General features: G+C 35.5%; 2 protein-coding genes across 3 annotated transcripts in view; one reads left to right on the top strand and one right to left on the bottom strand.

The window, feature by feature from the left end:
- The window catches only part of kkv (hyaluronan synthase-like protein kkv), a 217316-nt gene that overhangs the window by 108389 nt on the left and 91002 nt on the right, over positions 1-17925 (bottom strand). The gene's annotated exons all lie outside the window — the stretch shown is intronic.
- The window catches only part of LOC138706364 (uncharacterized), a 201090-nt gene continuing 200729 nt past the window's right edge, over positions 17565-17925 (top strand). Inside the window, exon 1 of the mRNA XM_069835552.1 lies at positions 17565-17839. The gene's annotated coding sequence lies outside the window, so the exon portion shown is untranslated. The remainder of the gene's footprint in view (positions 17840-17925) is intronic.

Raw genomic sequence — 17925 nt, 5'->3', positions numbered from 1 at the left:
TGTAATGTATTGGTTGTCTCTCTCATGTTACAACATTGCAGGACACTAGTACAGGTAATGATAGAATTACTAGCAGTGGTGGTGGTAATATTGGTAGTGGTAGCAGTAGTGTTGTGTATTGCTAATATACCGTAATTATTTATTGTGGTAGCAGTGGTAATAGAAGTATTTGTTAACAGTAACCTCACTAAAGCTTTTGATTTATCTAGAGACAATCAAAAGTCCAGTGGAATTTAATTGACTATTAGCGTACACGATTAGAAGAAAGTATATAAAGATTGGAAGAAATAAAGTACAGTACTCCAATACAATAAAATATTAATTGACTTAAGAAAATTCTATTTCACTAATGTTAGTTTCACCAAAAAGTTTGAACGGAGCCGCCATTTTCAGTTGACTATCTACAATAACGATTGCATGTTTTATAGTACCATAAAGAATTTGCAGTTTGAAATGTTGGCAAACAAGAAACAAATGGTAGGAGGTCTAATACAATAAAATAAGTATTAATTGACTTACTAAAATTCTATTTCACTAATGTTAGTTTCACTAAAACGTTTGAACGGAGCCACCAATTTCAGTTGGCTGTCTATGCGGGAAACAAAGACATCGCAAAGCATGTTTTTTTAGTACCGTAAAGAATTTCAATTTTTAAGTGATGGCAAACAAAGAAACAAATGCTAGGGAATTATAAAAACAAACAAATTCTAGAGAAGTGATAAAATTGTAGCGATAAACAATCATGACTGGTTGAAATACGTCCTTTTGTACCGTTTTATTGGTCACAAGTAGGCAGATAAATTCCATTTTGACTCCAAACGAGCAGTTTATCACATTTCCTGCATAATTCTACACTCAGATATACCTTAATCCCATTTTTCATAATTTGCAGAAAGTACAGATTGATTCTAGGCGACTCACACATATTACAGAATATTCGATTATCTGTGTTTTAGTGGCCTGTAAATTTCATTCTCTGGTTTCCTGAATTCTAAAGCCATAACATCCTGCGCCTTTTACCATTCACCTTAGAATGAACATTCCAATTTCTACCACATATTTGATACATATTTCACCAGCTATTGTCCATTCCTACCAGGAAACTAGAAGTATCCAGGTGCTTTGTCAATGATAATGAAAGCAGAAAATTGAAGACCGGAATGGGCGCATAGCAAGGATGAGAAGCATTGCTAGAATTACACTGCGAGAACAATAACATTACTATTGTCGAATATGAGCAGTGAGAAACGAAAGCTTTGTCTTGTTTAAAGAATATTAATGTTACCCACTTTCTGAAAAGATATTTAAAGGTGGTAATTCGTGGCGGAAACTTCATAATACTAGAAATAACTTGCTTGACTTCCCTTCTTATATACATACTTTCTCTCTCACTTTTAGGCACCTACTAGGAATGTCACTGATTTTGTGTTGCCCCATATTTTCTTAAATCTTCTATCATGCTAACTATATGACTACAGAGTAGTGCAACTTTTGAGTGTCTACTTTGGATACAAAATTCTTACAAGAGCAAGAAGGTACTGATCATAGAGCCCAATCGTTGAAAGAAATGAAAAGGAGATGATGGTGATGTTGCAGGAACTAGTGTCTTTGTTCCATGCTGATCACAGCCCGCTATTTGCATGTGTCTACAACTCTAGAGTACGAAAATTGAATGGTTCAGAACCATAGTGGGCCAAGCGCCATTTACTAAAACCGTAGAAAACAAGGGTTAAAATGAAGTTATTACCACAATTCAATGCAAATATATAGCAAGTAATATAAAGTATACACATTAAAATTACATGATATGTCAGTCTTCATTAAGCTATGGTATTCACTTAACTTTAAACCTTGCTTTCTACGTTTTTAATAAATGGCGCTTGGCCCACTATGGCTCTGAACCCTTCAATTCTGTATGTGTAATTCAAATCAGGACGCTCAGTCGTGAAAGAAAGTAACGAAGAATAACTTAGTTAATAAGCGTCATTCCAATTCTGTTTCCTGTTGTGATACTGATATCTTATTTTGCATTTTTTCATTGTTTATATATATATATATATATATATATATGAATTAAATACGCACCATAACGTGTTGCTTAGGCCTAACACAAGTAAGAGTAAGTAAGAAATAGTTTATGTAAAACATACCAGTTGACTTCAACCGCTACTGTAGCTCAGTGTTAGCGTGTTAGACTCACAGCCTAAGCCAGAAGACTCGGGTAAAATCCCTGTCGATCAATCCTGAATTTATAACTTGTGTTGGGCATGTCTGTGGTTCAGGCAATACAGGAGTTTCCTCTGAATACTCCAGTTCCCGTGTGATATCCCGGCAATTCTCATAATTATCAACATTTATTGAGTTACATGTAATGAAGTTTCACCGCCTATGGTGCACTCTGGATAGTCTCTGACGAATTAAGTGGTCTACGCTTCTCGGCACTAGCGACGTCTATGAGTCACGCTCGTAGAGTCCAGATGAATAACGGAAAGTTAAGAGACTTGATTGGATTGAAGATGAAGCAAACCTAAGCGCAATGAAGACGTGCGGCTCGTGACAGGAACAGTTTGACTCTGAGGTGCTGTGAGATGATAACCCGATCGTAATTAGAACTGTGCCTAGACCTGCTTCAGTCTTACATTTTGGTTCAATGAGGGGGAGCGAAATATTGTATCTTCTTGTGTTGTGACCATGATCGGATGATATAAATTTAGCTTGATAAAAAGTACAGCGAGAAGATTCTTCCCATTCATTTCAGACGATGTTTCAAACTCTAATTTACTTTCCATAAATTCTGGAAAGTGTGTTAGTAGTGTTTCCACCCACACAAGACATTTCTATAAGCAACTACAACAACTGCAGCATTAATATAACAATTTCTTGAAGACTTAAAACATGGATTTAAAGTTATGCCCATGAACAAAATTGTTGTTAGAGTAATTTATTTAATTTGTGTACGTATTTTAACCAAAAAGTCATTTTTAATAGTAGGCCTGGCGTTGTTCAAACCGTTTCTTTCGCATGTTACCATATAGACCCCTAACAGTAAATTTTTAACACGCGTATCATTAAGAGATGTACTATATTCGGAATGGCAATCTAAAAATTATATTTCAGAATTTGTTAAAATGATATAAGCTGTTCTTCTAAGTAAGTAGGAATAGTGATGATCCTCATGTTCTTAATTACTACAAGAATTACTGTAAAACTTTGACAAAAGTTATAAAGGATGCAAAGAAAATGTATCTGAATGAAAAAATACAAAATTCAGATAATAAGATTAAAACTATTTGGGATATTATTAAAAATGAAACTAATCGATATTCAAAGAATGAAAATATTACTTGCATTAAAATCAATGATAGTAAAATAGATAACCCAAAATCAATTGCAAATCATTTTAACGACTTCTATATAAATATTATTCAGAACTTAAACATTCAAGATTGTGCAGAAGATGCTGCACTTGGTTACCTAACTGGTGCATTTAACACTGAGTTTTTAGGTCTCATATTTATTCCCACTACCGCAGCAGAAATCATGCATGTGATAAAACAACTAAAAACAAAATATTCCTCTGGATATGATGAAATTCCAAGTAAAGTTCTGAAACCTTGTTCTGAAATATTATCCCCTCCGTTAAGCTATCTATGCAATTTATCAATGCAATGTGATATTTTTCCAGAAAGACTCAAATATTCAATAGTAAAACCAATATACAAAAAGAGAGATAAATGTACCATTGCTAATTATAGACCCATATCATTATTAACAACATTTTCAAAAGTGTTTGAGAAAGTTATGTATAATAGATTATATCATTACCTGGAGTCCAACAATATATTAGTTTTAGAACAGTTTGGATTTAGAAAATAGAAATTGACAGAGAATGCTGCTTTTAGCTTGGTGGATGAAATACTAAATTCATTAAATTCGAAACTACATGTAGGTGGGATTTTTTGTGACTTGGCTAAAGCATTTGATTGTGTAGACCATAGTATATTAGTAAAAAAATTGAAGTTTTATGGTATTAAAGAAGAGACACTGGATTGGCATACATTTTACTTATCAAATAGAAAACAAAAAGTAGAAATAAATGTACCAAATAGTCATAAAGTTACTTATTCAGAATTTAGAAATATTAAACATGGTGTTCTGCAGGGGTCAATTTTAGGTCCATTGTTGTTTTTAGTTTATATTAATGATTTAGCCTTGACCATAAACAATTTATCTCATGTAATTTTATTTGCAGATGATACAAGTGTAAATATTTCAAGCAAACAATACGATCATTTTATAAACACTTCTAATACAGTGCTTAATCTAATGAATGAATAGTTCCATGCAAATAAACTAGCACTTAATGTTGATAAAACCAGTGCAGTCAAATTTAGTACACACAATAGTGCTCAGGTTTCCTACAGTATTCGATTAAATGGAACTCATCTCAAAGAATCTATAAGCACAAAATTTCTTGGTTTAGAATTGGATAATCACTTGAACTGGAAAACGCATATAGAATGTATTACTCGTAAATTGAGTTCTGCCTGTTATGCATTAAGATCCTTATCTACTATTGGTGATATAAACTTACTTAAAATGTCATACTTTGCATATTTCCCCTCTGTAATGAAATATGGATTAATATTCTGGGGTAACTCGTCTGAAGCTAAACACGTTTTTGTTTTACGAAAGAAAGCTATAAGAATAATGGCCGGTGTGTATAAAAGGACATCATGTAAAAATATTTTCCGAAACCTAGAAATCTTGACTTTACCTTGTGAATACATTCTTTCCCTAATGGTTCTGTATATTAAGAACCAAGATAAATTCAGTAGTAATCAAGACATTCATCATTTTAATACAAGACATAAATCAGATCTTCATCTACCCTCTGTTAGTCTAAGCTGTTTTAAAAAAGGAGTTCGCTATTCATGTATAACAGACTTCAATGCACTGCCTAATTATCTTAAAGATTTGAAGAACCACGAAAAAAGGTTCAGAAAAGAATTAACCAAATTTCTGCACACTCATACCTTCTACACAATTGATGAATTGTTTATGCTTGTGAATTGAATTATTCTACATAAATGACATGTACAATTTTATATAGCTCAACTAAAATATGTTTTTATATTGACTTAATCTGTTTACTATGCATTGTATATTTTTGTTTAGCATAACTGATGAATTGTATGTACTGTAAATTAAATAGTATACTGTATAGGTCAGCTGATGAATTGTTTAAGCTTATAAATTGAATTACTCTACTTCATATGAATTGTACAATTTTGTATAGCTTAACGAAAATAAGTTTGTAAATTGAACTAATTTGATTGTATATGTTTTGTATAGTTTGGCTGATGAATTGTATATGCTTTTAAAATGATTACTAGTGTGTGTAGCTCTACTGATGAATTGTATATAGGCCTACTGTAAATTCAATGGTAGTCTGTATAGCTCAAGTGATGAATTGTACTGGGTGTTCAGTTCAAAGTGTGTCATGGCTCGCTGTATGCCGTCATGTGGCTAGTCGATGAGCCTAGAGAATTCAATCTTCCTACACTTCCGCAGAGGTGTATTACTTATGTGCCAGAGAAGTTGCCTAGTAAGTACGGCGTTCATTCAGAAGAGTACTTACCGATACGTGCGGTAACGACGGTAGTGGCAGGATGTGAACTGTTTCGAAACATGTACTGAGGTGAGTTTTTTCTTACTGTCGGGATATGTGGAGAGGGTTAAGACGATTACTTACGTATTTGTTGACATTAACTTCGACAGTCAACATGGACACGGAGCATCTGATTTGTATTGTGGAATGTTGCCGTACGCAACCGATGTACGACTTGCCCGCGCAAAACACAGTTCGAAAGAGGTTATGGTAGCACACAGACCGTACAGACCGCCATCTGTTGCTACGACGTTCAAGGTATGCCGTACACGTTCTCAAGTTCAGGTTGAACGCCTTGATTAATAGGCAACTTCTCTGACACAAAAGCTGAAACTCGCTTCAAATCGCTGACTCATCAACAGTAACGTCATGACACACTTTGAAATGAACATCCAGTATATGCTGTAAATTGTATAGTAGTCTGTATAGCTCAACTGATGCATTGTTTATGATTATAAATTGAATTAATCTACTTGATATTAATTGCACAAATTTGTAACGGTCAGCGCGTCTGGCTGCGAAACTAGGTGGCCCGGGTTCGAATCCTGGTTGGGACAATTTACCTGGTTGAGATTTTTTCCATGGTTTTCCCTCAACCTAATACGAGCAAATGCTGGGTAACTTTCGGTGCTGGACCCCGGACTCATTTCACCGGAATTATCACCTTCATTTCATTCAGACGCTAAATAACCTAGATGTTGATACAGAGTCGTAAAATATCCCAATATCTAAGTGAATTTTGGTTATGTAGCATTTAATGAGACTTGAATACTATCTCCTAATTTGTGTTGTTACAAAGGCAGAAAAGTTATAGATGGCGAGGAGATATAAGGCTTACGAAACTTACCGGTTGATCGCGTTGGAGATTTAAACGGTGGTATAAGACTGAAACCTCCGTAGTTTCTTATATTATGTAATGCAATCATGCAGCAAATAAACAAGGGCTATATTTATTCGACCTACCTAAGAGCATGTCGATCGTGGCGTACACATCAGTTAAGGCGCAGCTCTAACGCTGCATGAACTTCACGGTGATGGATACGAATACCTCCTAGGGCACGATTTTGTTCTTGTCAGCGTTATGTGCTGACATATGCTCTTAGGTGGGGGACCTAAAACGTGTCAATCTCACGTCCCGCATTTCCTATCGCGTATTCGTTTAGTATCAGGTAGATGTTGACTGGGGTGCGCGGTATAGTCGCGGTTGAGACGTAACGCTGCAAGTCGGGGAGTCGCGGATAACGATTCTCGATATGGTCATGAATTCTTTTCATTGAGCCAATCCTTCTGGCCGCATTATGTCTATGGGGTTTACTCGGCCTTTAATAGATATGAGTGTCAGGGCTGTTTCCTTGGGGGTAAAGACTGACATCCTTACTGCTCTCTAGTGTCGATTGTACAGATGGGAGCCTAACCTTCCACAACCCGTGGGCTTTTATGGCCTGTGATAGGGATGATTTTACAATTTTAGATGTGGACTGGACTATGGAGAATAAAAAAATTATAAAAGAAAGGAATGATAAATTAAAGAAACAAATTAAGAACAGAATGAAAAATAAACAATTGAATGAATAAAGTAAATATTTTACTGAAATAAAAGAATAAGTCCGAGCGAGATGACTCAGATGGTAATGTTTGAGACTCGCCTTCGTGAGGTCCCAGGATCAAACCCTATGGCCGGCGAATCTGACTGCAGTTTTTAATAGTTTCCCTCAGTCAGAAAGGCAGACGTCAGATTGGAAATTTACATGCCATGATTCATCATCGCCTTACTGACCAGTCTTATAAATATTTAAAAAAATCTAAAAAACAGTTACATGAAGAGAGGCCATTTATAACACACAGCAATAGAAACAGAAACTCAACCATAGTCAACGGCCTATTGATATACTCAAATATCCTACACACGAGATATAACCATAGATGTTAAAGAGTGTATGAATAAATGGATATAAAATAATTAAAACAGTAAAAGAAAGAATCGAAGACAGAAAAACCGAAAAGACAGAAAGAAATTTAGTAAGAGAAGAAAAAAAGCAAGCAGAGAAAAGAAACACAAAAGGAAGGAAAGAAGAAGGAAAGAAAAAAGAAAGAAAGAAACATTTTAAAGGAGAGAGATGAAAGTAAACACACTAAGAAAATATGGTTGAGAATATGTAATAACTTGTTTTATAGAGGACTGACTATATGAGCACTATTTATGTATTAAAGTATTAACTTTGACACCATATTATCAGGTAAGAGGAATAGTAGCTGCTGAAATAAAACTTGCAGGATCATTGGAGTGTAAGATCATAAACTCAATATGAACATTAGCGAGCTTAATATAACAAGTATATCATAGACATAATAGACATATTAGATTATTAATATAACAAGTATATCATAGACATAATAGACACATTGGAAGCTTAATATAACAAATATATCATAGACATGATAGACACACTGAAAGCTTATGAGTATATTATAGACAAAATAGAAGATTACATGATGAATAGAACGAAACATGCATCTAAGTATCTGACACCATAAATAAATAATTGTGATACGTCCATTGCTATGACTCAGTAGAATGCTCGGACATTTTCAATATTTTAATGCCCGGAGTGGGCGGAAGTTTGTCTCTATTCCAGTGAACTGGATGTTTGTACTTTGTCTTATACTTTTTCTATGACCACAGTACTACGGCAAGGGGCATCACCAAATCCATCGACGATAAATAATCTAGTAGTTCATACAGCACCATCAAATAAAGATATGAAGATAGACGAGATTAATTTTATTATTCAAATCGTAAGTTTCGTTGTTGGTGAAGAATAAATTCCAAATTTCATTACGTTTCCTTCACGCTGGAGACCAAGCTTCCAAAAGTTTGACACGGTATGGCATGGTTTCTCGACGATAGTTAATTTCCTGTGCCACCATTCCACCAATTCGTCGTTGCCACTATTATCCTTTATCTTAGAGAAGTACTCGACAGTATCCTCTGGAGCTTTATAGCTATCGAGGCACTTAAACAGCTGCTAACATATTAATGAAAAATAAGAATCTTCAATAGAGTAAATACAATTCAGATCGGATGTAAGACATATGCAAGATATCATTTTATGATTGTTTTCAGTAGTTCTAAACAACCTTCAAAACGGAACCGCATGATTCAGACTGCAATGGTGTTTATTATGCGAAGAAAGTTATAAGAAGAAGCTTGAAAGTGGGTATTAGTGTCATTGGATTGGTGTGAAATTCCTCAAGAGCGCCGCGTCACGTTCTCCGATCTGTGCTGCACGCAGGTGATGTGCTGGTCTCAACGGGCACGTGATCGGTCGGATCTGGTTTCTGCTTCATTCCAGGAACGGGCTCAATACTCGCTGCCAGTTCTCAGTGCAGGTCGTTCATCCACAGCTTGGCGGTACTTGTACACAAACACACATAAGGGTTCTGATTTGTTCCGAAATCATAAAACCTTTTTAATGTTTTACCTTCTCTCCAGGACTGAAGAGGATTTGTCTACGTAAAACGCGTTCTGTGTTGTATACTAATTTGTTTGCTTTGGTGATTATGTATGCCAAATAATGTCGAAGTCGAAGCAATTAAGTCTTCTTACCATATTCGGTAAACAGGTCGAGATTTACTTTGAAGAGCAAATATATTAAATGTTGCAATCACTGACAGTTGAAGCAATTCCTTCATTTCACTAGATTCCACCTGGTTTGACTTTTCAAGGGCCGAACCCGTGACGGATCTTTGCACTTAACTCACTTTAGCTCATTGTGCGTCTTATACGTGAATTCAATGATTGTTCAAGATCGACAGGCAGCCTGGGTGGTATTCGTGAATCCGATGCTTACAGACGGGCTAACCTCCATCAGTCATGACAGAGTCATATCCTATACTCAAACGAATATCTGATAAACTTTACCCACTCTTTCCAACACAACTTCATTTCTTATTCTCTCTGTCCATTTCACACGTTCCATTCTTCTCTATATCCACATTTCAAATGCTTCTATTCGCTTCTCTTCACTTCGTCGTAATGTCCATGTTTCTGCCCCCATACAATTCCACACTCCACACAAAGCACTTCACTAGTTTCTTCCTTAATTCTTTTTCAGAAGTCCGCAGAAGATGCTTCTTTTTCTATTAAAAGCTTCCTTGCCATTGCTATTCTTTTTTGACTGCATAGTAGCAGCTCATGTTACTGCTTATATTACACCCCAAGTATCTGAATTTGTCCACTTGCTCTACTGCCTCATTTAGAACTCACAAGTTTACCTTCTTTATTTTTCTTCCGACAACCTGACCGTCATCTTGTTTGCATTTATTTTATTTTCATCCCATACTGCTCACACTTGTCATTTAGCTCCAGTAGCATATCCTTTAGTATCATCTCCTCTTCTGCTAGCAAAGAAGAGAGAGTGATGTGCGGAAAGCAACGGGAAGTTACCGGACTTACTTTTCACAAGAAAAACTTCGAACATAGCAATAATTAATTGTATTAGTCTATACTAGTCACAATTACTACCACTGATAATAGTATATAAACCAATAAAGAAGTATTACGTAATGAATGAAGAAATTGAATAAAACTGATTAATTCGTGAGATGAGTTAGTATCTATGCACAGAAACACTGTAAATCTGTCCACCCTCAGTTACTATATCAGCAAGTATGATAATAGCCGCGCTATATACTGTATAGCTACGTCTTCTGACTGAAGCATGGCTGAGCCTTCAGTGAGAATACAATTTCCGTTAAGTGAAATATAATAGATTAACATTTCCAACTAGATAAGTCCTAATTCTAACCAAAAAGGAGCAGTAAAACAAAACAACTGATACAGCACTACGTGTGTGCTACATTAGCCTTCACTGGCAGTGCCCTTAGGAAACAATATGGACCACTCGTGTGTTGGCAGGCGTGGAACTAGTTAAGTGGTTACGAGATAATTGTGCAGCGGTCTGAAGTGATTGGTATCTTCTGGATAATGACAAATGACTGCCGGGTAGCGTGCATTGGTTTCCTTTGTTATCTAAACTTTCCCTTTTTCAAAGTCATATAGCAAGACTATTACAATATACCGGATCAGTTCACCTTCACTGTCGTGTTTTTGTAACAGCGTAACACGTTGGCATGAGTCTTATGCCAGTTTTCTAAAAATAAATCGTGATGCAAGAGCAAAGTACGGTTATGTAGCAATTGTTTGTCTCCGAATATGATCCCAGTATAAAATTCGTTGCTCTAAAAAAGTTCCAATGTCCTACAGTACACTTGGTCAAAATGAAACTGGCGGGCGTCTGAGAGACCAAGTTCGAATCGGATATTTCCGTGAGCGCTCGGGACAGCCAGGCTTTGTTCAAAAGATTGCGTATATTCTTCTAGTAACGGGGGTCCCTCGCCGTGGCGTTGTGGTCTAGGACATCCTACCTAGGACTCGTGTTACGGAATGCGCACTGGTTCGAGTCCTCATGAGGCAAGAAATTTTCTCATGAAATTTCGGCCAGTGTATGGAACGGGTGCCCACCCAGCATCGTGATGCACTTTGGGAGCTACGATAGATAGCGAAATCCGGTTGCGAAAGCCAGCTATAACTGCTGGGAGGATCATCGTGCTAACCATGCGATACCTCCATTCTGGTTGGATAATCGTCCACCTCTGCTTCGGCATGTGGGCGTGAGGCCAGCAGCCGGCTGGTCGGTCTAGGGCCTTCATGGGCTGTAGCGCCACGGATTATTATTATTATTATAGTTATAATGGGGAACACAACTATTAATCACTAAAATCTTCCGAGAAAATAATTCATATACGAGATTTAAAACAGATCGTTCAGAGTGTTTAAACAGTGAACATTGTAACACAAACACTATATAGTGTATAACAGATTCTCAAGTGGAGTATGACCATTGCTCGTTACAATGCCGTTCTTACTAGTGGTAGAGCGTTAGCTAAGTGTTCGTGAGGTTGCAAGTTCGTGGAGCTACTAAACTTTTTTTTGTCTTGCCTTTTAAGTGCATCAGTGAAATTATAACAGGATTTCGTCATTTTTTAAACCCTTAGAATACTTTTCGCTTTATTATTTTTTTCGTGTTAATAGAAACTTTTGACGCTAGATGGAAACAACACTAAAGACGACAATTAGGGGCTTTCATATTAAAATGCTGTGTTAATTATTTTATTAATCCCTGCTGCTTTACACTCTCTTGCCTAAGGAACATTCAGTAAATATGTTGACGGTTACATAATTGGCAATAATTAATTTGCAAGTTGTGCTACAGGGAATATGATTATTAAGTTATACTAACCTAAATCCGTGATCATCAGGGCCTAAACGTAGTAATTGTAAACAAGAAGAAAACCCATAATTCTGATGACAAAATATATACTGATTTCCTGGAATTATAACTACAAATTTTCACCAATTTCGTTAATTATCTGTAAGTAACACGAAGTAACATAAGCAAAATTATTTGACTATATTACACTAAAAGGAGTTGTAAAAAATAAAAGAAAGGACAGAACAAAAAATTCTCTGCGGAGATTCGAAGCATGCTGTGGATGTAACCCAAATCAGCGCCTTATATTATGGAGTTAACTAAAGAGGCGCACGGAGATTTACGGTAGTGAACTGCGCGCTCACCCGAAGGGACTTAGAAAGTTTTAACTGCTCAAGAGACCGGCCAGTTTCATTTAGACCAAGTGTACAGTAGTGGCAAGAAAAAAAAAACCGGACCGACCCTTGTAGCTGATTTCAGAGCCTTGTTCACTCCAGAGCACGATAGACTGGTAACTAAGACTTTCGTGGTTCGAATCCTGTCTGGGAAGGAAACTTTTTTTGTTCCTTATTCAAATTTATTCCCAATAGGCCTATTTTTCGATTGCTCATAAAATTCATGTTCTGGGAATAATAAGTTAACTAAGTAGTAAAATATCGCTGCAATCGAAAAGTATTGGGAATAAAATTGAATAAGGAACAAAAAAAGTTTCCTTCCCTGGCAGGATTCGAACCACGAAAGTCTTACTTACCAGTCTATCGTCCTCTGGAGTGAACAAGGCTCTGAAATCAGCTAAAAGGGTCGGTCCGGTTTTTTTGCCACTACTGTACATTCAGCGAGTATTTAGAGTCGGTCCGTCAGAATAGATTGCAGCCGAGTAGAGATAGCTGGTAGGTCTATACTTCGTTCCATAATGTCTGATAGGCGATGTAAACATTGCTGGCTTAGAGAGAGAAAGATTATTACTGTTAAACCAATTATACAGCTCTCATTCCACGCTTATCTTGAAGTTGGGCAGTCTGAAGCGTTCTACCTCCGACTAACTTCAAGACAAGCGTGGAATGAGACTTCTGCCATCGGTTGAATAGCAATTATACTTCTCTTCTCCTCTCCCGGCAATGTTTAAGTCGCCTGTCAGACATTATGGAGCGAAGTGCAGTTCTGGATATTGGTTGAAAGTCGCACAGCACAGTATATTGCTGAAGTTGAATGTCTTAGACATAAATTACATTAAAAACTGTCGAGAAATTTGACTTCTGGAACAAAATTGTTACATCTAATTTGGTGATTTAATTTGTAGCATAATCGGCCAAAAAAAGAGGTAAATCCTGTTCAGCCCTGCTAGGTAGGCTACTCGCAGCTCTCTCCGAGTTTGAATGTGGCCGAGTCCATCACGCTCGAATCCAGCGCCCGGTGCGAGTCGGCTGCTTGACCTTATCTTTATTGCAAAATATATTTTTATATCATTTGGTTTGGCCACAGTCTAGTATATGCAGTCACGAAGCTCAATACGTAATAAATATGCAACCATAGATAGTAGCTAACCACTAGGATCGCTACTGTCGCCTCATTACAGACAATGCGAAATAGTACCTGCACAGTCTATTATTCCTAGCACCCTCAAAACTCAAGCTTCGTGACTGTATATACTAGACTGTGGTTTGGCCTTAATGCAAAAATTTCAACGGCGCTGTTAATGACACCCAAGGAAAGAGACCTTAAGGCAGGCATGTCCAAAAAATCCCAGTATGTTTCAAATGCTTACTGTAACAAGACTATTGTATGAGCCACAACTGAATGCTAATGTTATTAGTAGTTAGGTCATCAACCAATATAGCACGTGTGATCATGCCTAATGACGCTAACTCCCTTCTCTACGAACATGAGGACGCCGAAGTTGCGTATAAAATTAGCGGTACCACGCGGCCTCTCTTAGTAATATCTCATCATTGAGAGCAGCTACAGCCCTGTGCCACCACTCATTTGATTTGTAATCGCAAGTTTTGAAATATTAAAATGATAATAGACACGTATTATATACTTTGAGGGAACTATAGTGAAAAATCTGTTGTAAGCTGGGACTAATATCGAAGAGAAAATATATTGCATACCATTCATCAAAAATTACTTCTCTTATCATAGACCCCTACTTTCTACTTGTAAACTGAAACAAAAACGAACATTCAAATTAACACAACTGTAATTTCATTCTCGAAACTGGGTGATGTATTCAACGTGTCGGTGTATTCCTGATAAAGCGCAGATTTTTTCCCCCAATTTTAAGGCAAATTTTAGACGACCGAAGACGAATTCTGTGTCCTATTACGTCAAAATACCATTACGCTATCACGAACTCCACTGACGCAGAATAACTTCTCAGTTGATACATCGATTTAAACATATGTGAATAATTTGCATAGTTGAAATAGATTACGATTTTGATAACTTATATGTATTTAATTTTAATTTAAGAAATTCCGGACGAAAGGCTAAAATACCTAGAATTAAATGTGCGTGCAAGTCAGGATAGTACGTTCAAATTCAATACAATCCAATTTATTAAGCAATTTACAGTGATAGGCTTCGTCACAAATACAGAAGGAAAAAAAACATACATTTGAATATACACATGAATTGAAAACAGTAATGTTTAATTAGAATGAAAACACAAAACATTTTGAAACTCTAAAAATTAATGTAAACACTTCACTCTTAATGTATTATTTGTAACTAAATGTAAATAATTTTATTTATTAAAAAACAATTTTGTATGAATTTATGTTAAAACTCATCTACAAACTTAGGAAGGATTAATTAAAAGACAATTATAAAATCTAGTTTTGAAACTATTGGTTGGCAACTTATGATATTGACTGGGAAGCTTATTATATAATTTTATCCCCATGACGGAAAAATTTCTACTAGTTTTGTGTAATCTACAGTATGGAATATTAATTTTTTTCACTATTTCTAATTTCATGATCATGTATATTGGCTACTAATTAGTAATTGTCTGTATTTTGTCAAGTGTAAAGGACATTATAAATTTATGACAGTTACTATCTGTGATTGTTTTAAAAGTGGTCGACAATGTTCAAGAGAGTTTGATTGACATAGAATTCTGATGGCTTTCTTTTGCAGAATAAAGACACTCCCAATTTTGCTACCATATCCCCAGAAAATTAAGGCATACCGAATTATCGACTGAAAGAACGAAAAGTAGGATCATCTTAAATAATTTTGAGAAACGCAAGTCACTAATTTCTTTAATAAATATATAACTCATGATAACTTTGTGCATATATATTCGATATGTTTCCCCATTGTTAAACTGGAGTCTATAAAAAGTCCTATAAATTTTTAAATTGTCCTTTTTTATTACATAATTTAGGCTAAAAGTTATGTTGATAGTATTTTCTTGATTAAGCAAAAAAACCGTTAGATTCAAACCATAAAGCCATCTGTGATAGAATTTCATTGGTTAGAGCATGTAATTCATTCAGAGTAGAGCTAAAACATAAGAATGTAATGTCATCAGCATACATAATTGTTATAGCTTTAATGAATTCAGGAAGGTCATTAATTGCTATTAAGAATAGTAGTGAACCAATTATTGAGTCTTTTGGAACACCATAATGTATACTGGAGAGAGTTGACCAATTTTCATCTATTGAGACTTATTGCCTTCTGCCATAAAGATAGGTTCTAAAAAATATTTAGTGTATTCCCTCGAATACCATAAAATTCTAATTTTGATAAAATTAAGTTGTGATCAACGCAATTCGAACGCTTTGGAGAGATCACAAAACACATCATTAACTTGTGACCTATTTTCAAAATTTTTTAAAATTTCGGTTATTAAAAGCTAATTGCATCATTTGTTGATTTCCTTTTTCTAAAGCCAAATTGGTTAGTACTAAAGAGATTTGAATTTTCAAAGTAGTCATAAATTTGATTGAAAATTACATATCCAAATATGGTAGATAGCACTGGAATGATAGAAATTGGTCTGTAACTATTTGGACTTGATCTACTGACTTTTTTATAAATTGGGATTACTTTCGAGTAGGGTTCAATAATAATTGTCCTGTATACCATAAATTTAACTTGGTATAGTTGAGATTTGAACCCAGTCATTTGGGTTGGAAAACTGAAGCACTAGACAGAATAGAATGAATGTTGATGAAATGACAAACATGAAAGGACTAATTAGGAAGCGTTCAGGACTTACTTTGAATTCTGCTATGATATTTACATAGAAACCCTGAGAAAGCCGCGAAGAACGTCCTTCGAGCTGAACTTTGCAGACGAAAGGTTCAGTGACTATGTAAAGAAGTTGCTGTTGGGTCCATTGAACTTATAAGAGGTTGTGATCTGAAAGAAATTATGTGTAGTGATTCTTGGAAAGATGAAGTCATCTTTATCTTTGCTGTTCATCTTCTAAAGCCTAGCCAAAGCGCCCAAGTCATTAATTCTGGTTGCTTAGCAACTAAAAATACGTTACTGCCTTTAGAATGCAATTATGATCACAAAGATTTACAGGTTAGGACACAAAACGAGAAGCTTTGTATGCAAGTATACTTATTAAGAAAAGAATATACGACCACCCAAAAGTTATGTATCTCTATATTCAGCACAAGTTCTAGGCAAATTTCATGAGAATTAAAAATAGATGCTCAGTTTGACGAATGGCTGGAATCCAAGTGGAATTTTTGTTGGACAAAAAATTATGGTTGGAGCAGATTTTCGCGAAATGCTCTACGTTTTCCCAGTTATCTCATAATTTCTCCTTTAATAATAATAATAATAATAATAATAATAATAATAATAATAATAATAATAATAATAATAATAATAATAATCACCATCATCATCATCATCATTATCATCGTAGTGTTACTAAAATAAGGCTGATTCATGAGGAATAGTAAATATTTTATGGGAATAGTATGTATGCTATAATCGATGGCTGAGAACCAGACTGTCCTAAGTCCAACTTTTTATAAGACATAAATCTGTGTATCATTGTGTTCCCGTTCTTGTCTGTATATATAAATCGAACAAAATTGTAAATATTCCTCTCCATAAGGTTGCTATGAAGCTATTCCAAATTGTTTCATGAAGCTTTGAATGTCAGGAGCTTAAAATAACTCTCCTGAAAAGAAAATAGTAAAATGGACTTGGAATAGTCTGGTTCTGAGCCATCGATATGTTACCTCCCATACAGCTTTCTTTCGCTTGCTTTACATCTTATTTTTCTAACTGTAAGAGATTTTTCCATGTTTAAAAAATTCAACATAGAGAGACTGTATGAGTATAAGAAGTCCCACAAGAAACTCTATCTTAAATACTTCGCTACTTCATTTCGAAACTTGTAAAAGCATAAGCAACGAAAAAGAAAACTAAGTAAGGGTTTTATTAAACCTATCGTTCTCTGCTGGTATCGAGCCACGAACCTTTGATTTCAACTTAACTATCAATGATGACGCAATTGGAGACGTTTTCCGCCTATTTTTTTAAATTGTGACTCAACATGAATAAATGAACATCGAACATCGGACGTGCCTACTTCTGGAATGACAAATGACGAGACCGTCTGTTCAGTCGTGTGGCGTCTTCGGTTAAATGCGGTGTTCTGATATGGGAAGTCGAGTACTGTTCTGTACTATATAGGCGTACCAGATTTACTCTTAAGATTGGAATTTATTTCCACTTCTTACATCAAGTAACAGGAAGTGATATACTAGTCTACGTAAAATACGGATTAAAACAGATCAATTTAATAACTTATTTTGCGTCTTTTCGATTCAGTGACCTTTGAAATTAAGATCTAATTGATACGAAGCGTGTGTTAAATCCAGTTACTGCGTTTGTTGGGTTGAGATCTCGTAAAAAGGTAACAGTACAGTACATTAGTGTGTTATTATAGTAAATGCATTACAATCATTACATCTTAATTAATTTTCTCTCATCTTGCAATGA

The sequence above is a fragment of the Periplaneta americana genome, chromosome 9, assembly GCF_040183065.1.
Source record: "Periplaneta americana isolate PAMFEO1 chromosome 9, P.americana_PAMFEO1_priV1, whole genome shotgun sequence".
NCBI lineage: Eukaryota > Metazoa > Arthropoda > Insecta > Blattodea > Blattidae > Periplaneta > Periplaneta americana.
The sequence above is the reverse complement of the archived record's forward strand: the minus strand, read 5'-3'. Positions and strand labels throughout refer to the sequence as shown.